We start from the raw sequence: 22,185 nt of genomic DNA on the forward strand, positions 1-22,185 counted from the left end.
CATTTTATTTGCCCTTTGGTCTTCCTTGTCCCAGCAGTTACCTCAAAATTGATGTCTTTTGCCAAGCCAGATCAGGGATTGTACCCAACTTTATGTTGGTACTTGTCTTCTCCAATAATGATGATGATATAGCAATAATATTAGTCACCATTTCAATAGCCCAGTAAGGTTTGCAGAGCACTTTACAAATAATGTCTTACTTTAGCCTCACATCTACTCAGGGAGGCAGATACTATTATTATCCTCATTTTACACATGAAGAAATTGGGGCAGGTAATTTAAATGGTTTGCCTATGCTCATACTGCTAATAAATATCGAGGGTCAAATCTGAATTCAGGTCTTCTTGATTCCAGGTCTAGTTCTCTCTATAACTCCTGGCTGTCTTTAGAAATACTACAATAATTAGTTGAGGAGATCTCTCCACTAGTGGAATCATCATCAACTGATGGACCCAGGACATCCTGACCACTTAAATTTACAAGGTTGCCTCCAGGGTTGGAAACATCAATTTCATGGGAGCTGTTTGGTCACCTATGTTCAAACGAAGAAAAGCAAAGCAGAAGAGGCAACCAGAGCCTTGAGATCTTGACTGGGGCTCACCTGGATATGCCCCTGCTCGAGACAGAGACAGAGGCAGAGAAAATAGGCTTTCCCTTTTAAACTTACAGAGCACTATTTTGTGCCATCCCCAAACTCCAAGTCCTTCAGTTCTGCTCCAGAACACATTCCATGGGCCACTGGAAATAGCCCAGGGCTCTGCTGAGTGCAGAGAGAAGAAAGGAGGAAGTAAAAAGTTAGCTCCATCTTAGAATCAATTGTATTGATGTATTGTATTATGTATTGGTTCTTAAGGCAGAAAAGAGGTAAGAGTTAGGTAATGTGACAGAGGCTGGCACTAAAGAAAAAATGCCAGACTGAAGAGTGTATGAAACTGATAACCTCAATGAGGGAGGGGCCCCAAGGGAATCTTGAGGAGGCAGAGACTCTGGCTGGTAGAGGAGTTGGTCCCTCTCAGTCTTGAGAAGCCAAAGACAGAAAGTGGGAAAAGACTTTTCTCCTGAGAGTTACTCACTTTTCCTGCTGATGACTGGAAATCCTTTCCCCCAACACTTCCCAATTGAAGGGACTTTCTTTTTTTTTTTTTTTAACCCTTACCTTCCATCTTGGAATCATTACTGTGTATTGGCTCCAAGGCAGAAGAGCAATAAGGGCTAGGCAATGGGGGTCAAGTGACTTGCCCAGGGTCACATAGCTGGGAAGTGTCTGAAACCAGATTTGAACCTAGGACCTCCCATCTCTAGGCTTGGCTCTCAATCCACTGAATCACCCAGTTGCCCCCTGAAGGGACTTTCTGAAGAGAAACCTGAGCAGACTTTACCTCAGCTCCTGTTACCCAGGGGTGAGTCAATCTGACTTTCTCTCATGGGACTTAGGCTGCCAAGTCCTGAATTCCCCCCAAACTCGAGGAGAGAGGAAAAGGGTTTTAGATAGAGACAGGGACCCCTTTTCCCCACTTCCCTTTCCCATTCTTCCCTGTCCATTATTCCTTTTGTATTACCTGACTGAGTTGATAATAAAAGTTATCTGTTCCCCAAACTGACTATGAGTGAACAGATCAAGGGGAGACCCTTTGGTCTCGAGTAGTGGAGGGGGGGACAAGAGGGACAAGAGTGAATTGGGGAGCACAGCTTTAGCTATGGAGGGAAGGCAGAAGGGGTAAAATCTTAAAACCCCCTCTCCTCTCTCTGAGCCAACCTTAAATATCAGCTGTCTCCCCTGAACCCCACTTTTGAGAAGGGGGGTTCCACTCTCTTTCCCCCTCTCAATACTGAAATTCTTAACCCCTCTAGTGCAAATAAACAATCCCTTTATAATATATTAATGAGAATTGAGTAACTTGCTCAGGGTCAAACAGCTAGGAAGTGTCTGGGGTTAGATTTGAACCCAGGTCCTCCCATCTCCAGGTCTGGTTCTCTGTCCACTGAACCACCTCACTGTCCCCTACATTGTCTTTTTTCTTCATAACAATCCTAAAAGGTAAATATTATAGGCAGAATTCTCTCTTCTTTCTAGAGAAGAAGTTGAGGACCAGAGAGGCTTAATGATTTACTGAAGGTAATGAAAACAGTAAGTGGCAGATGCTGGATTCAGACTAGGATTTTCTCTCACTCCAGCTCCAGTACTCTTTTCCACTAATCTCCAAAGTAGATGGTCCAAGAACCATCTACCAGTTTATAAAGGGCAGGACAGGGGGAAGTTATTCTTTTCCTTCCATAAGAGAAACATACCTGGTAATTGGACAATCTGGACAATATCAAAAGGTTAGATATCCCTTGTTTGAGCATTTAGCAAAATCCAGCCTCAGACATTTATTATCTGTGTGACCTTGGGCAAGTCACTTAACCCTGTTACTTCAGTTCCTCACCTGTGAAATGAGCTGGAGAAGGAAATGACCAACCACTTCAATATCTTTGCCAAGAAAACCTCAAGATGCGGTCACAAAAATTTGGGCACAACTGAAGCTACTCAACAACAACTCCTCATCTATAAAATGAGGTTGGATTAGATGACCTCTAAGAAAAGTCTTTTTCATTAGTAGATCTTATGATGCTATGGAATTAAAATAGTCAAAGAATATAGCTTAAAAATGAATTTATCAGAATTTGTGTACCACTGAGCCACAAGGCACCAAGACTGCCCTCTCATGGTTTGGCCCTCAAAGGTAAGGATATACTTCTATCTTACACAAGAAATTTGAGGGGAAATGAAATAGCACTTAATAACTCTTTGAGTTTCCCTTGCCATTCTCTATGTGTTGGTGCTTATTTCTAAAAGTTCCCTCACCCTGGGAAAATGTGTGAATTAAGTTTACCTTCAAGTTCCCCATTCTATATTACTTCCTGATTTTATTACCTTGCCCTATTGAAATATTTCTCACTGGGGTATAAATGACTGATTATACCTGTAAGTGTTACTCTTTCCAAGGCACTCACTGGAAAAACTTTTGAGTAAGCTGGCTACTAAATAACAAAACCTTTACTTTTGGTAACTGAGAATCCTGCCATTTACTGAGTTGAGTGCCTTCTCTCTGCTAGTATTGGAAAGTGATGCGAGTTTGAAATCAGGGTAATTTGCTCCTTGTTTTTGAAATGCTTAGAGTATTATCTAGTGACAAGGTTCACACATTAACAATATACTATATAATAAATGATAAAATAAATTGTACAGATACTAAATATTGTTTCAGTCATCTCCAACTCTTTGTGACCTCATTTGGGATTTTCTTGAAAATGATACTAGAGTGCTTTGCCATTTCCTTTTCCAGCTCATTTTACAGACGTGGAAACTGAGGCAAACAGGACCATGAAGTTAGTAAGTGTCCAACTCCAGACCTGGTATTCTATTTATTTGCCACCTTCCTACTTAAGGATCCTGGAAAGGGGAATGATTAATATGAACTGAAGTAGACTTCATGAAGAAACCGGAAATAGAATCAAACCTTAAAGAATGAGTAGAACTGAACTAATGAAGAGATCAGGGGAGATGCCCCCAGGCTTGGGAAGAGCATGAATAAAGGCACAGAGACAGGAAATAGGAGACAAGATATGTTACATGAAATGGGACCAAATGATTGTGGGTCAACATAAAAAGTTTTAGCTTATGAAGAATTCCTGGTGGAATTAAATACTGTAGTAGCTGTGGCCTGATGAAGACCTGTTAGCTAGACTTGGTTTAGGGGAGAAGTTTGTGCTTAAAGTAACCTCACTAGCAGCCTCTAAACCTTAGGGTCTCTACCTAGTACTTTTGAATCATTGAAATGTATGTGGTTTACTTTGCTGAGGGAAGTGGGCATTCTCAATCCTATTGGTTGAATAGAAATTCAAAATTAGGGTCATTTGCTGTATTACCAATCCTTCAACTGACTACTCAATAATCACTTATTAAATACCTACTATGTCCCAGGCATTGTGCTCTCATTCCCCTTCAGAGGAGGCAAGAGGAAGGCTAAGTCACACCCCTCTTTGGAAGTCACTATAGTATTGTTTGGTACAATATACTATGTGACTCCTTGGTTTTATGGGGTTGGAGGCTGAACCAGCTCAGCCCTCTGCATAGGAGTCCTCTATCTGACTTCTTTATGAAGACATAGTAGGAATTGCCATGGTACCTGATCATAATGAAATGATTTTATACTCTTTTCCTGTTAGGTTCTGTATTACTCTTCCAGGCACTGACCTTTCTGATGCAGTTTATCCATTTTTTTTCCCATCAGACATGTTACATTTTCCCATGTTGGACAGCAGATGCACTAGCTCTCCTTTGTGATTTCACAGGCATTGCCCATACCTTTCCTGCTACTCAGCAAAGTGGAAATTAAAGCTGACAGGAGCAATTTTTCCATAGTAGACCGAAAAAAGGCAGTTGAAAGTGTGACACAATTCCACATTTAGATATCTGGGCATCCCTGCATCTCTAGCCCCTGAATTTAATCACTCAGAAGGGCAGGAATCAGAGCCCCACCAGAAACTTCTCTTATCTTCTTCTGGTTTTTTATTGGCACAGGAAGTTCCTTTAGTGGTGGGTGTTATAGTTAAGGGTGGTTCTAGATGAGCTTCAGGCTGTTATCCTGATTGCCTCAGGATAACACTCAATGGGACTCCAGAATGAGGACTACTACTAGGTCCATGAACTATATGAATAGGCCAGCAAATAACAGGACTATAAGTGTACTGCTCCAATATTCCAATAGATTTATGTTCTCATGAATGAAGGGAAGGTATTCTCTCCAAGGACTCTGATATCACTTTTTCCATGGCTAGCTACACTTGCCTGTATCTTAAACAAATTCACTACGATGGGTCCATCCTATGTCCTGGGGGTTATCCTCAAATTCTTTTAACATAATGAAGATACCACTGAAGGGAGCAGGATATACCTTAGTTATCTATCAATCAATCCTCTTATTTCTGTCATACATTCATATTATACCTTCCAAGACATAGCAATCTCAAAATGCTCAGTAGTGGGTGTTTGGGGAAAACTCCAGAGGCTGTGCACACAGGTACATGACTAGAATTCATTCATGGAGAAACTAGATAATTCTGGAAAGAAGGGGAAGGAGGAGAGATACAGAAAGACAAATAGAGACAAGAGACAGAGATGAGAAAGAGAGGAAGAGAATGAGAAAGAGAATAGAAAGGGAGAGGAGAAAATAAGAAGAGAGAGAAGGGAGAGAAGAAAGAAAATGAAAAGAAAGGGCAGGAGAAAGAGGAGAGAGGGAAAGAAAGAGAGTGGGAGGAAGAGAAGAGAAGAGAAGAGAAGAGAAGAGAAGAGAAGAGAAGAGAAGAGAAGAGAAGAGAAGAGAAGAGAAGAGAAGAGAAGAGAAGAGAACGAGAAGAGAAGAGAAGAGAGAGACGAAGAGAAGAGAAGAGAAGAAGAGAGAGGAGAGAGAGAGGAGAGGAGAGGAGAGGAGAGGAGAGGAGAGGAGAGGAGAGGAGAGGAGAGGAGAGGAGAGGAGAGGAGAGGAGAGGAGAGGAGAGGAGAGGAGGAGAGGAGAGGAGAGGAGAGGAGAGAAAAAGGGAAGGGAATAGGAGTTTGAGAGTATTCAGCTTGAGAGAGAAACATATAAAGCAACTTATTTCCTCTCTAGCATCTCAATCCAGAGAGAGAACAAGATAACTGGTAACTGCACTGTGGATGTGTATTGTGAATATTCTATTGAGTAAGACAACTCCTTCCAGACACTATTCAATTTTAGCCTGGTGGCTACACAAAGTGTGTAAGATATGACCAGAAGGAGGTCACACACACACACTGGGGAATAGGAGGGAGAGGAGTGAGAACTGAAGAAATAGAGAAAGGGAAGAGATTGATCCTCCCTTGTAACATACCAGGCATATTAGCATCTAGGAAGTATGATTGATGTATTAATATTGTACTACCAGACACATGGTCAGAACTCTTGATGTTAAAGGGACAGTCCTAGGCACTAGCAAAGGACGGGCAAATTCAGGGCTGGCGTGGAGACAGCCATGCTGCCTCTGCTCAGAGCAAGGTCATTAACATAGCACATTTGCTTGCTAGCTGGGACTTCATTTACAAAAGTGCAGGATGGATTAAACTCCACCTCTTTGATCTTGTCATTGTCAATTCAACCAATGTAAAAAACCTATGTCATGATACGTATATACATTCCTAAGACCCTTAATAAATACCAGAGGACAAGCGCAGACTCCTCCCTTCGGCCTTCACTGCCTCTCTCTCCTCTCTTCCTTATCCACCTCTCCTCTTACCAGTCTTGCATTCTCCTAAGAACTCCTTTCAAACTCCTCCCTTTCAAACCCCTCTCTTACCCTTACTAACCTCTCTCTTACCCTTACTAATGCTCTTACTAGCTCTCTCTGACTAGTTCTCTCGCCCTTCAGTTCCTCTCTCCCTCTGTTCCCTCCTTGCCACTTACTCTCTTGCTTCACTATATCTCTTTCATAACGACATGGTCACCCCTGTACCTGCTATTGCCATAGAGGTACCAGGAGCCGAGGCTCCACTCTTTCCCCCAGTGCCTCCTATTGCGATAGGAGGTACCAGGAGTAAGACTCCACTTTTCCTAGTGATGTTGTAGCCCCCAAAGCAGACTCTCTTGTCTAAGAGTATCAAGAGGTTGATACCCTCCACCTGTCCTCTTGTTCCTCCTATCTCCTCGGAGTTCCTGTTACTCCCCATGTGTTTCTACTTCTGTCTTTGAGTCATTATTATTTTCCCATTTCCTTAGCCTCCTTTTTCCACCTCAGGTTATTCCCACAAATAGATGTTATAGGACTCACGTGGGGGGTTGCTGTACCTCCCATCTGGGGTCTCTATATCCCCTCTCTTCTCCATGGAGAAGATAGCACAATTTGTCTTCCTGAGGGAAAGAATGTCTCCTCAGAGATTGGGTTTTTTTGAGAGGTGGAGGTTAAGGACTGGAGGAGAAAGTCTTACAGAAATGGATCACTGCCTCCCTTCTTGATCTTAGCTGTTGCTGAGAGGCAGGTAAATTTCCTGCCTCTGGATCCTCCCAATATCCTAAATGACACTTTTCCCTTTGAGACCTAGTTTACTCCTTAGCCCTGGTCTTGAACTATTCTCCCTTTTGGGAAATTGTATGATTCCCCCCAAATTTTCAGTCTCTTTCTTTGATATCAGAAAGCAGGCAGACCTGATCTAAAGGGTAACACTTTTTTTCTTGAGGACACACAGGGAAGGGAGGATGAGGGTGTTTGGTTGAGGAAAGTGGAGATAGGAATCCCTATGGATTAGCAACTGACCTTCCCCCCAAATCCTGAGGGGTTCAGGCTGTCTGCCTGACCCTGCCTTTGGTCAGTTGTTGGGTTTGTCCTTCCTTCTAAGCTAATCTGGCTATGAGTTGAAGTTCAGGGCAATTTGGGGAAAGAGAAATCTCATCAGAACACTTTCTATAAAGTCCCAATCTACTTTAGCTTTCAGTTGTAACCAGAGAGATTTAGGGGTTCATTGGAAGGTAGTCAATGTCCAGAGGGATCCTCCATCTCAGAGGTCCTTCTCTCAGACCCTCCATTCCAGGAAAGAGCTGATTGGAAGTGAACTGACAGTTATGAATCCTTTCAGCTCCTCTGTTAGTTCTGGAATCTTGAGTCTTCCTTGCTCTTCCCTGCTTGGGCTGTTCCTTTGCATTGATTTGAATTTTTCTCTCCTTTGCAACTTCTCTCTTACAAGTGAAAGATATCAATTAACTGCCCTCTCTCCAGTATCCCAAGCAAGAAATAGTTCTGTTTCCTACAGTCAAAAGAATTTTTGAATTTTTTAAATGAATCAGTTCCTAACCTCCCATTGAGTGTTCTGTTTGATCTCCCCTCTTTTATGTTCTAATTTATATTCCATGTTGTAGAGAAAACTATTTTTAGCATGCTAGCCCTGGCTATATGGTCATTTGGGGAACACAAAAGGTGGGGAGGGGTTTAGAATAAGCACAGTGTCTTCCGCAGCCAATTGGAAAGCCCCATATAATTAACCTGTAGAAAACAGTCCCAGAATACCTTTGCATGCTCAGACTTAGGGAACAGTGATCTTTAATATCCCACATCACACATTTCTAGCAGATTTCTATGGATATGCAGCAGGGAGAATATAGTACACTAATTCCTAAGGGCTATGCCCTTATTGGCCAGTGGCATCCAAAACTCCTCTTAATCATTTCTTTGTTGACATCCTTCACACAGCACTCCCTGCTTATTTCCATGTTACTAATATATTACCCCCACCTCACACCCACCTTCCACAAGTCACTGATTCCTTTTGGATGATCCTTGACCTCAATTCCTAATTTTCCATGACTTACAGTCATACATCACCTAAAGAATAACAGCATTAAAGCCTTTGATTCAGAGAGAAGCTCCAGGTCCTTAAAAACAAGTTAACAATCCAGCCTACTTTCTTCTACTAATATTTCTGAACCTAGCTCATTTTCTATTTTCAATATTTGTCAAGTATATCTAACATGTATATATACATATGTGCATATATATAATATATAGATCTCATATGTCAGCAAACATATGCTGATATATTTATACAACATATACATGCTTTATTTATTTATATCAGCAGATATCTGCCAATATACAAAATATACATGTTATATATATGTATATCAGCTGATATATGTATATGGTATACTGCTGATATGTGTATGTGTATATGCTATACATATATCAGCAGGTATATGTTGACATATTGATATATTATATTAGAATATATTTCATATTAGCAACTATCATATATATATAATCAATATTTTCTATTTTATATGTATTTGCTGATATATGAGGTTTTCTACCCAGTCATATATTAGAATGTTTAGGTTCTCTTCATCCACTTTTTTTTTCCTGTGTGGATAGTTAGGCCAAATTCTGTAAAGTAATTAAGTAATTAGAGGACTCTGTAATGTAATGATCTAATAACATAAGGTGTGCTTTCAGAGAAAATACAAATGACATTAAAGAAAACAATAATGAGGAAAAAAGGACTGTGGCTGTAGCATGTATATATGCTGAGAAACAGACCTTGATGGAGGTGATGGTGGCGAGGAATCAATGTACAAAGTAACTGAAGGAGCAACTTTATGGGTTGTTATATTGACTGCACATCATGCTTTGGATAACACATTCTTTAACACTTGTTTCTCCCCATGAGAATAGTGAGAACAAATTCTTTTAAGTGATCATAGTTCCCATTAAGGAAAATCAGCAATGTTCAAGGGCTTGATGCGATTGAGTTATCTTCAGGAACATCTGGAGGATCTCATCATCCAAAACAATAGGAAACCCTTTTAGTGAACTTACATCTCCCTCTTTCATGCCTCAGTGGATATTAACAACCAGAGAGTTGTTCAGCAAAGTTATATATCTCATTGTATCTTTCCAGGACCTTTTTATATGTCTAACATATACTTGGGAGACACCTTGTGGAAGAGTATCTGTCCTCTTGCTCTATTGAATAAAATAACTTTTATGACCTAGAAATTTTTTTTTGTGCTCTCTGCACCTGAAAAACAATTACATAGAATCCCTAAAAAAATTCTATTTTAGAACTTAGATAGTTTTAAAGTTTGATGGTCCTATGACTTAGCTCACCCTGGATAGAGAATAAGAAGGAACTCCCTAGTCCTGCAAGTGCAGCCCTATGTAGATATCATTAAGAAATTCACAGACCAACCTTAAAATAAAGGAAAACAAAGAAGTGTCCAAATGTGCCATTTGAAAATAAGGTGGGGAAAAAAGGTGAATCAGCCTGATTATAAACACTGATTTAAAGAAGAGTGCTGTACTTGGAGTCAAGAAGCCCTGAGCTCAAATCCTGTCTCGGGTATTTATTAGCCATGTAACTCTGGGCAAATCATTTAACTTTTCTAGGTCCCAGTTTTCTCCCCTGTAAAATGAGGGGGGAGGTAAACTTATTGACTTCTCAAGTGCCCTCCAGTGATAGGCTACACAAGTTTTACACAAGTCAGATTTCTCTGAGGGGAAAGAAGGGTCTCTTCTCTTTAGATCAATAAGGTTGAAGAAACTAGAGGCACCCTCTTTTGCAGGTCCAAGGTATTTGGTGGTCCACATCCATTCCAAACTCTCCACCATTTTTTCTTGTTTGCATATTAATCAGAGGACCAAATTAGTTCACAGCAAAAGCATTTACTAAAATAGCATAATCTAAAAAACAGAACATCACCCCCCCACACACAGTACAATATACTTTCCCACAAATACAAGAATCAATGGGAATAGAAAGCACATGTGAAGGGCACACACACTGATAGTGTTTATATATTCTATTCTTTCTATATATACTTGTTCTAGATAATGCAGAGTTATCTCTGTTTTTGAGAGCAAGACACTGACAATCAGAAAATTTAAATAATATGTGAGAGAACTCAGATTGATTCTTCTGGTGATGCCATCCTTCTTTTCAGCCTGGATTTTCTTTCCTCTGGTCACTAATCTATCTAGATGTGGCACCTCTATCTAGATGGTACACCATCACTCTGCTGCTCTCTACCCTATGCTGCTCTGCTACCAGATGAGTCTCAGCTGGAGACCTCATCTGAAAAGTTACCTCTTCCTGTAAGAGGTGAGCTCTGCTATCTCTCTTTTAGCTTAGAGCCCAGCAGTTAAACTTTTGCTCTTTTAGAAAAGATGGCAGGCTGTTTGTAACAACACAATCATCAAAGTAGAGGAGAATGGCTTTTCCTTCTGCAAGGAGAAAAATCTGTCAATTTCCATAATCTTAGCTTTCAACAGCAAAGCTCTTTCAGAAACCAAACAACCTGTCAGCTAATCAAAGCCCTCAGGCATTTAGTATGTCTTTTGAACTCCCTGCCAGGGGCTGAACCACACTCCCTTCTCCCATAGGTGTCTCCCAGACACCTGACTTAAGTTTAGAAATTCTTTGTAATTCTGCTTATCTACTTGCCTGGACTCTATGCCCTCAAATCATGCCTTTGGGGCAGAAACAGGGTAGGAATCTGTCAAAGAAATTCTACTCAGAAGAGTTGTATAAGTCTAGGCCATAATAGATTTTCTTGAACCCTAAAGATTTTCAGGGTGTCTCATGCAAATGAATATGTATAAAAAAGCAAGCATATAAAAAGTTATATAGGTTTTCTCTTCAACAACTAACTCTTTAAGGTAGATAGCACAGTTGTTATTCCCATTTCAAAGATCAGTATATTGATAGTTAAAGAATTTAAACACCTCCACTGAGGTTATATAGCTAGTAAGTGACAAAGACAGAACCTATATCCAGTTCTTCTGACTCTGAGCTTAGAGTTCTTTCCACTACATTACATTGAACATACAAAGAATTGTCTCTAGTTAATAGCCTAGATGGGGTGCCATTAGCGCATACAATTTGGAGGGGGAGGAGGCATGCATTCTAATTTTAGGAAAGAAGCTGTATTTGTGGGAGGAAGGATATCCATTGTCCCATTAGTGCTAAAGCATTTTAATACCAATTCTTAAGAACTTATGAAAAAAGAATGATATCCACCTCCAGAAGAAGAACTGTTGGAGTAAGAACACAGATGGAAGCATGTAATTTATCATTTGTTTATTTGGATATATTAAAACATATAAATATATATATAAACATTGGGTTTTGGTTTTAGAAGATTATTTGCTTAAAAATGAGTAATATAAAAAATGAGTAATATAGAAACATGTATTGCATGATAATACATACATAACCCAGACTAAATCATTTGCCAGCATTGGAAGGGGAAAGAGAAGAAGGAATGGAGACAATTTTGATAATATAACTTCAGAAAACTCATGTGGAAATTCATTATTAATATTTTTAATTTTAAAATTTAAACAATTAAATTAATTAATTACATTTAAAAAATTAAAAAATAAAACCAATCTTTAATGTTGGAGTTATGGAGAGGCAAACAGGTAATACTCCAACACCAACCCCAAAAGTTCCACCTTCCCATCTATGAAAGGATCTATCCTTTGGAGGGACAAGGTCCATTTTTTTTCCATTTTAGAGGTTATTTTATTTGGTCAATTTCAAACATTATTCATTGAATACACAGATCATTTTCTTTTCCTCCCTCCCCTCCCACAACCCTCCCATAGCCGACACGCGATTTCACTGGACATCACATGTGTCCTTGATCTGAACCCATTTCCATGTTGTTGGTATTTGTGCTAGGATGTTCATTTAGAGTCTATATCCCCAATCACATCCCTGTAGTCAAGCAGTTGCATTTCTTCGGTGTTTTTGTTCCCACCCTTTGTCCTCTGCTTGTTGATAGTGTTTTTTCTCATAGATCCCTGCAGGTTGTTCATGGACATTGTATTGACACTAATGGAGACAGCCATTACGTTTGATTGTACCACAGTGTATCAGTCTCTGTGTACATTGTTTTCCTGGTTCTGTCCTTTCACTCTGCATCACTTCCTATAGGTTGTTCCAGTCCCCATGGAATTCCTCCACTTTATTATTCCTTTGAGCACAATAATATTCCATCACCAACATATACCATAATATTTGTTTAGCCATTCCCCAATTGAAGGGCATCCCCCCATTTTCCAGTTTTTTGACACCACAAGGAGCACTGTTATGAATATTCTTTTTCCTTATTATCTCTTTAGGGTACAACCCCAGAAGTGATATGGCTGGATCAAAAGGTAAGCAATCTTGTATAGTCCTTTGGGCATAGTTCCAAACTGCCCTCCAGATTGGTTGAATCAATTCACAACTCCACCAGCAGTGCATTAATGTCCCACCTTTGCCCCATCCCCTCCAGCATTCATTACTTTCCATAGCTGTCATGTTTGCCAATTTGCTAGGTGTGAGGTGGTACCTCAGAGTTGTTTTGATTTGAATCTCTCTGATTATCAGAGATTTAGAACACTTTTTCATGTGCTTATTAATAGTTTTGATTTCTTTAACTGAAAACTGCCTATTCATGTCCCTTGCCCACTTATCAATTAGAGAATGGCTTGATTTTTTTGTACAATTGATTTAGCTCTTTGTAAATTTAAGTAATTAAACCATTGTCAGAGGTTTTTATTATGAAGATTGTTTCCCAATTTGTTGCTTCCCTTCTGATTTTAGTTACATTAGTTTTGTTTGTACAGAAACTTTTTAATTTAAAGTAGTCAAAATTGTTTATTTTACATTTTGTGGCTCTTTCTAAGTCATGCTTGGTTTTAAAATCTTTCCCTTCCCAAAGTTCTGACATGTTTACTATTCTGTGTTCACATAATTTACTTATTGTTTCCTTCTGTACGTTCAAGTCATTCACCCATTCTGAGTTTATCTTGGTGTAAGGTGGGAGGTGTTGATCCAAACCTAATCTCTCCCACACTGTCTTCCAATTTTCCCAGCAGTTTTTACCAAATAGTGGATTTTTGTCCCAAAAGCTGTGGTCTTTGGGTTTATCATAGACTGTCTTACTGTCTTCTTTTTCTTCTCTAATAGCTACTGCTAGTGTTTCTAGTACAATATTGAATAATAAAGGTGATAAGGGGCATCCTTGTTTCACTCCTGATCTTCTTGGGAATGAACCTAGTCTATTCCACTGATCCTCCTTTCTGTCTCTTAGCCAGTACCAAATTGTTTTGATGACCACTGCTTTATAATATAATTTGAGATCTGGGACTACAAGGCCACCTTCCTTTGTATTTTTTTTTCATTATTTCCCTGGATATCCTTGATTCTTTGTTCTTCCAAATGAACTTTGTTATGTTTTTTTTCTAGTTCAGTAAAAAAGTTTTTTGGAAGTTCGATGGGTATGGCACTAAATAGATAGATAAGTTTGGGTAGGATGGTCATTTTTATTATATTAGCTCGTCCTACCCATAAGCAGTTGATGTTTTTCCAATTGCTCAAATCTAGTTTTAGTTGGGTGGAAAGTGTTTTGTAGTTGTGTTCATATAATTCCTGTATTTGTCTAGGCAGATAGATTCCTAAGTATTTTATATTGTTTAAGGTGATTTTGAATGAAATTTATCTTTCTAATTCCTGCTGAGATGTATTGGAGATATATAGAAATGCTGATGACTTATGTGGGTTTATTTTGTATCATGCTACTTTGCTAAAGTTGTTGATTATTTCCACTAGCTTTTTTGTTGATTCTTTAGGATTCATTAAAGGGACCATTATGTCATCTGCAAAGAGTGATAGCTTGGTCTCCTCATTGCCAATTTTAATACCCTCAATTTCTTTTTCTTCTATAATAGCTACTGCTAGTGTTTCTAGGAGAATATTGAAAAATAAAAGTGATAATGTGCATCCTTGTTTCACTCCTGATCTTATTGGGAATGCATCTAGTTTATCCATATTGCAGATGATGTTGACTGATGGTTTTAGATAGATACTGTTTATTATTTTTAGGAAAGACCCTTCTATTCCTTTGCTTTCTAGTGTTTTCGATAGGAATGGGTGTTGTATTTTATTCAAAGGCTTTTTCTGCATCTATTGAGATAATCATGTGATTTTTGTTGGTTTGCTTGTTGATATGGTCAATTATATGGATGGTTTTCCTGATATTGAACAATCCTTGCATTCCTGGTATGAATCCCACCTGATCAAAGTGAATAACCCTCCTGATCACTTGCTGGAGTCTTTTTGCTATTATCCTATTTAAGATTTTTGCATCTGTGAACCTTAAAAATTCTCAGACCCTACTTCAAAAGGTTTGGTTAAGACCATTCCCCATTTAAACAATGAAGGGACTTAGATCAGGAATGGTGAGATCTATACTCCACCCCTACTTAAGCATGCTTTAGGGAAGAAACTCCTTGCTGAACAATGAAAAATACTTAAACCCATACTTACAGTAAGGCAAAAGTTCTTAAGCTGTGTCTATTTTTAGATCTAATACAAAAGGGTGCTAAGTACCTATAAAGGTCAGGCAACTTGTGAATTTACAAGGAGCAAAGAGGTGAGAACTTACTCAGAGGTTTTCTGGTGTGAACTTAATCAAAAATTTAAGCCTTCTTAGGTGTGAATTAAGAATGGTCTGTCCTTTGGAAAAAAGTCTACTATGATTGGTAGATGTGAGAACTTAAGGGAGGTGACATAGAAGAAAATTCCCTTTAAAAGGAGAAGCTCAAGACAGTCTCAGGACGGTCAGAAGAATCTCTCTCTGGAGATGGAGCTGACTGAACTGGTGTCGCTCTGAACACTAGAATCTTGCTTGGGACAAATCTTGTGGTGAGTGGATAAAAAAACTGACTGATCTCTCTCTTAAGGTTGGCCTAAGGTGGTCTAGTGCTTTTCCTATTATTCTCTCTCTCTCTCTCTCTTTCTCTCTCTCTCTCTCTCTCTCTCTCTCTCTCTCTCTCTCTCTCTCTCTCTCTCTCTCTCTCTCTCTCTTTCACTTATTCCTTAATTTTGTATTAATTAAATCTCTATAAAACCCAGCTGACTTGGGTATATTTTAATAATTGGGAATTTTTCCCTGGCGACCACCTTATATTTGATTTAAAACAAGACACTGTCTTGAAACCATATATTCTGCGGTCATAATTTAAGGCTCCAACTCTTTTATCTACAACAATTTGTGTCTTCCACTATTTTAATCACTACACATCTATGTTCATTAAGGAGAATGGTCCATAGTTTTCTTTCTCCATTTTTAGCCTGCCTGGCTTTGGGATCAGTACCATATTTATGTCATAAAATGAATTTGGTAGAATTCCCTCTTTGCTTATTATGTCAAATAGTTTGTATAGTATTGGGATTAGCTGTTCTTTGAATGTTTGATAGAATTCACTTGTGAATCCATCAGGCCCTGGGGATTTTTTCTTTGGGAGTTCTTTGATGGCCTGTTCAATTTCTTTTTTTGATATGGGATTGTTTAAGAATTATATTTCTTCTTCTGTTAATCTAGGCAATTTATATTTTTGTAAATATTCATCCATATCACCTAAATTGGCATATTTATTGCCATATAATTGGGCAAAATAGTTTTTAATTATTGCCTTAATTTCTTCTTCATTGGAGGTGAGTTCTCCCTTTTCATCCCTAATACTGTTAATTAGATTTTCTCCTTTCCTCTTTTTTATTAGATTGACCAATGTTTTGTTATTTTGCTTGTTTTTTCAAAGTACCAGTTTCTAGTCTTATTTATTAATTCAATAGTTCTATCACTTTCAATTTTATTAATTTCTCCCTTAGTTTTTAGGATCTCCAATTTGGTTTTCTTCTCGGGGTTTTTAATTTGTTTGCTTTCAAGTTTTCTGATTTGCATGTCCAATTCATTGATCTCTACCCTTCCTAATTTGTTAATATATAAATTCAAGGATATGAATTTTCCCCTGAGAACTGCTTTGGCTACATCCCATAGAGTTTGAAAGGATGTCTCATCATTGTCATTTTCTTCAATGAAGTTATTAATTGTTTCTATGATTTGTTCTCTGACTAGTCGATTTTGGAGAATCATATTATTTAATTTCCAACTAATTTTTGATTTAGCTATCCATGTACTTACTGATCATTATTTTTATTGCCTTATGATCTGAAAAGGCTGCATTTATTATTTCTGCTTTTCTGCAGTTGTATGCCATGTTTTTATGACTTAGTATATGGTCAACCTTTGTGAATGTGCCATGTTCTGCTGAAAAGAAGGTGTATTCCTTTTTGTCCCTATTTATTTTTCTCCATATATCAACTAACTCTAATTTTTCTAAGATTTCATTCACCTCTTTTACCTCTTTATTTATTTTTTATTTAATTTATCTAAATTCAATAGTGGTAGGTTCAGGTCTCCCACTAGTATAGTTTTACTATCTATTTCCTCCTTCAATTCTACTAGTTTCTCCATTAGAAATTTGGGTGCTATACCATTTCATGCATACATGTTGATTAGTGATATTTCCTCATTATCTATACTCACTTTTATCAGGATGTATTTACCTTCCCTATCCCTTTAAATCAGGTATATTTTTACTTTGGCTTTGTCAGATATCATGATTGCAACTCCTGCCTTCTTTCTGTCAGTTGAGGCCCAATAGGTCTTTCTCTACCCTTTAATTCTGACCTTGCAAGTATCTACTCACCTCATGTGTGTTTCTTGTAAGACAACATAAGGTAGAATTCTGGATTCTAATCCACTCCTCTATTCATCTATGGGTGAGTTCATCCCTATCACGTTCAAAGTTATGATTGTCACTTTTGAATTCCCTAGCACTTTGATATCCTCTCCTAGTTCTGATCTTCCTTCTTTGGCTATATCCTTTTGAACCAGTGGTTTGCTTTTAGTCAATTCTCCTATTCCCCTCCCTTGATATGTTTCCCTTTCTGGCCCCTCCCTTTTTGTTCCCTTCTTTTTTTTTCCTTAGGGTCTGTTAAATTCCCTCCTCCCTCTCCTTACCTCCCTTTTTTTTTTTTGAGCTCCATCTCCCCTACCCCCTTAATTTTCCCTTCTTCCTTACTATGTAGGATAAGATAGACTTCAAGATCCCAATGGATCTAGATGCTCTTCCCTCTCAGAGATGATTTCACTGAGAGTAATATTTGAGTATTACCTATTAGCACTCTCTTCCTCTCATTGTTCTAAGAGTATTCTTCCCCTCCACATTCCAGGTATATCTTTGTGTGACAAAAATTATTCTATTTATTTTATTTCTTCAGGTATCTCTTAATACCATCATTGATTCCCCCTCACCCTTTTTTTCATATCATTTTATATACTTTAATGCCCCAATCTTTTCCTATGAATGATTGTTCTATTTACTATAATAATGAAAACATTTTTGAGAGTTACCAATAACATTTTCCCCATATATTAATATATATGATTTGACCTAATTGTAACCCTTAAAGAAGAGAGCTTGAATAAAAAAAAGAAAAAAATTTTGTCACCTTTTCCCTCTCTTTCATATTTACCTTTCCATGTTTCTCTTGGTCTTTGTGTTTGGATATCAAACTTTCCACTTAGTTCTGGTCTTTTACTTACAAATACTTGGAAATCTTCTATTTTGTTGAATGCCCATACTTTCCCCTGAAAGTATATGTTCAGTTTTGATGGATAAGTGATTCTTGGTTGCAGACCCAGTTCTCTTGCCTTTCTGAATATTGTGTTCCAGGCCTTGTGGTCTTTTAGTGTTGAAGTTGCCAGGTCTTGTTTTGTCAGATTTTTTTTTTTTGCCAGATCCTGATTGGTGCTCCTTTGTATCTGAATTGTTTCTTTTTGGCTTCTTGTAGGATTTTTTCCCTTAGTTCAAAAGATCTGGAATTTGGAAATTATGTTTCTGGAAGTTTTTTTTTTGGGGGGGGGGGTTAGTGTAGAGGGTGTTCTATGAATTCTTTCAATGTGTATTTTGCCCCCTTGTTACAGAACTTCAGGACAGTTTTCTAGGATGATCTCTTGTAGTATGGTGTCAAGGTTTCTGTTTATTTCTGACTTTTCAGGTAGCTCAATGATTCTCAAATTGTCTCTCCTTCCTCTGTTTTCCTAATTTGTCACCTTGTCAGTGAGGTATTTTATGCTTTCTTCTATTTTATCTATCTTTTGGCTTTGCTTTAATTCTTGCTGTTTTGAAAGATCGTTGGTTTCCAGTTGCTCAATTCTGGTCCTTAAGGCTTGGTTTTCTGTTATAATCTTTTGGTTTTCTGCTTTAACCTTTTGGTATTCAGCTATTATTTCTTCATTTTTTAAACCATTTCCCACTTCTCTTTCCAGAAGGCTTCCATCTTTTTGATGATAAGTTCCATTTGAGACTCTTTCAGGGCTTGTGGACAATTTCCAGGTTTTTTTTTCGGTTTTGCCTTTGTTTGAGTGTCATCCAGTATTTCCTCTGTAGCCTGGGTTTTTCCTCCATAAAAGGTCTCGAGTGTCACGGCTTTCTTTTTATATTTTTTGGAGGAATTTTGAGCCTTCTGTGCATGTTTAGCCATTTTTCTGAATGTTTTCTCTTCCCTCTTTAGTCAGAAATCTGAGTCTGCTAGGCAGCTTCTCTGTGTATGGAGTTAGGGAGCAAGGATTTTGGCTGGGGCAGGCTTTCAATTCTCCACAATCCTTTGCAGCTCTTCTCGGTGCCTCCCAGGGCCGCTCAGGTTCTGTGCTTTCCTGCCTGTTTGGATTTCTGGTCTAGCAGCTTTCAGGGGTAAGTCCCTGGGGGTCCTAGTCAGCTCCCAAGGACCCAGAAGTGTCCCTTGTTTGCTCCAGGGGAACTCCTCACTCACTCCCTGGCTCCAGTGTGCGCACTGGCTCTGGGCACCTAAGGTCTACTCCCTCTCACACGCTGGGATTTTCTACCTAGCTGCCTTCAGGAGTGGGTCCCCTGCTATCCTAGTCAGCTTACAAGGACCTGGAGGTGCCCCTTACTCACTTCAGTGGGCCCCCCCCTTGCTCGTTCATCTTGGCATGTGCTGGCTCTGGCTCTGTAGGTGGGGGTGGGGGAGGTGGATCGACTCACGCTTGGGTGGAAGCCCTTTCACCCTCTTATAGACTCGAAAAGCCCCAATCCCATGCACCTTCAATGCTGCGCCCCACTTTGCAGCTCCTCCACTCCTCTGAAAATGATTCTGAAGGTCTTTTGGGGTAGTCCTTGTCGGTGTGTTGGGGAGAGTAAGTAAGCCATGTTTAGCTTGCTGCCATGCTTACCCAGAAGTCCCTAGAGACCAACAAGGTCCATTTTTAAACAAAGTCCAGGACAGAAAGTCTCATCACTAAGTTGTCCTAAAACAGGGTGTCCCATCCTAAACTATGAAATAGGATGGATTAGCTATCTCAACTATCAACCAAAAATTACTCTATCTCATATACTAATGAAGTACTAATTACACCATTCTGAGGGTGGAGACTAGAAGAGGGAAAGGATAAAACTTGAGACTGGAAAAGCAGAATAAAGAAAGGGAATGAAGGGACAAAAGAGTCAATTTTTGTTGGAGGATACTTTTGTTTATAGGTATTAAAAAGTAAGAGAGGTGACAGCTAGATGGTTCATTGGATAGACCATCACCCTTGGAAATAGTCTTGGGTTCAAATATGACCTCAGACACTTCCTAGCTGTGAAAGAGTAAATTGAAGAAAACCTGCAAACAGAGAAAGATGGAGGTTTTCAGAGCTGTCAATCAAGGAGCATTTCAAAGGAGAATGTGACTGGGAGGAGGCAGTTAAAAAAAAACATCCCAACTGCTGAAAACTTTTTCTCTTTCTTCTGGCACTTGAAGGAGGAAGAAGGACTGAGAAGATCCTTTCCTTGTTGGACTGATTTTCTCTCTACCTTATCAAGAAGTGATTCAAAGATGCTCAAACCTGTTAGCCACATCCCTCATCCAAGACTCTACAATTTTACTTCTCAATTTAGGATTATTTAAGATCATGGAAATCCTAAACCCTCTCTCCTATCCATTTTCCTTTTCCTTCCCCTTCCTTAAATAAACCCCTTGTTCCAACATCTTAAAGAGTGAGTTATCTATCAGGTATATCAGGCAACTTACTCAGAACTGAATCCCCATTTGTCACCAAATGAAGAGATTAACTGAAGTGGGAGAGAGAAGGGATAAAGGAGAAAAAAAAGGAGGAGGGAGGCAGATCTGATTCCTCATTACCTCATTGGTCTGTAGGTTTCCCCAGCAATCTTACATTACCATAATCCATAAAGTTTCAAATATGATCTAAGACACTTCCTAGCTGTGACTCCACTTAACCCCAGGTGCCTAGTCCTTACCACTCTTCTGCCTTAGAACTGATACTTAGTATAGATTCTGAAATAGAAAGTAGACTTCCAGGCTAAGATGGCCATAGAGTAGTAGCAAGGGTCTCTTTCTCCTCACCACCAACTGATGTAAAAAGACAAGGAGCAGAATCTAAGGGGCTCTACTATAGGGTGCTGACTCAATAGAAGAAACTTGGCAAGAAATATGGGAAATAGTTAAAAAAGAAAATAATTGTTTAAAAGACAGAATCTTTCACTTGGAAATAGAATTCCAGAAATCAAATGAAATTATAAGCAAATTGAAGACCAGAAATGACCTGCTGGAAGCCATGAAAAGCAGGATATACCAAACTGAAAGGGAAAATCAAAAGATTATAGCAGAAAACCAGTCCTTAAAAACTAGAAGAGGATAAGAAGAAGCTAATACTCTTACAAGACAGCACTAATTAATAAAGCAAACTAAAAAAAAACTGACAAAATAGTAGCAAACATGAAATATCTCGTTGAGAAAGTGAATGATTTACAAAAAAAGATCAAGAAGAGACAACTTGAGAATCATAGGTCTACCTGAAAACCCACAAATAAACAGAAACATTGACATCATACTACAAGAAATTATCCAAGAAAACTGCCCTGATATTCTGGAACAAGAGGGCAAAATAGGCATTGAAAGAGCCCATAGATCACCCTCTACATTAAATCCTCAAGAGACAACACCCAGGAATGTAATAGCCAAATTCAAGAGCTTCCAAACTAAGGAGAAAATATTGCAAGAAGCCAGAAAGAGACACTTAAGATATCAAGGTACACCAATCAGGATTACACAGGATCTGGTGGTCTCTACACTAAAGGCCTACAAGGCTTGGAATATGATATTCAGAAAAGACAAGGGAATTCGGGTCTACAACCAAGGATCACCTACACATCAAAACAGACTACATACTTCCAGGGGAAAATATGGGCATTTAACAAAATAGTAGAGTTCCAAGTATTTGTAAGGAAACAACCAGAACTAAATGGAAATTTTGATGTCCCAAATACAAAACTCAAGAGAAACATGAAAAGATAAACAAGAAAGAGGGAGGAAATTTTTAAGGACTTCAGTAAGGTCAAATTATTTATATTTCTATGTGGAAATAATATTTGTAATTCTCAAAAACTGTATTCACTGTCATAGCAGTTAGAAGAATTATCCATAGGTAAAGGTTGGGCGTACTAAGTGATTTAAGATGATATGTTAAAAAATTAAATGGGGGAAATAGAAGATGACACCAAGAGAAAATAAAAGGAATAAGAAAAATATGATCATTTATACCATATAAAGGGCACATGGGAGGTGGAAGGGAAGAATATAATTATAAAAAGGAGAGGAAGAAAGTGCTAATAGGTAATACTTAAATCTTACTCTCAGTGGAATCAGTTCTGAGAGGAAAGAGCACCTAGATGGATTGGGGTATGAATTCTATCTTACCCTACAGGGAAGCTGAAAGGGAA

This window comes from Monodelphis domestica, chromosome 1 (genome assembly GCF_027887165.1).
Source record: "Monodelphis domestica isolate mMonDom1 chromosome 1, mMonDom1.pri, whole genome shotgun sequence".
In the NCBI taxonomy this organism is placed as follows: domain Eukaryota; kingdom Metazoa; phylum Chordata; class Mammalia; order Didelphimorphia; family Didelphidae; genus Monodelphis; species Monodelphis domestica.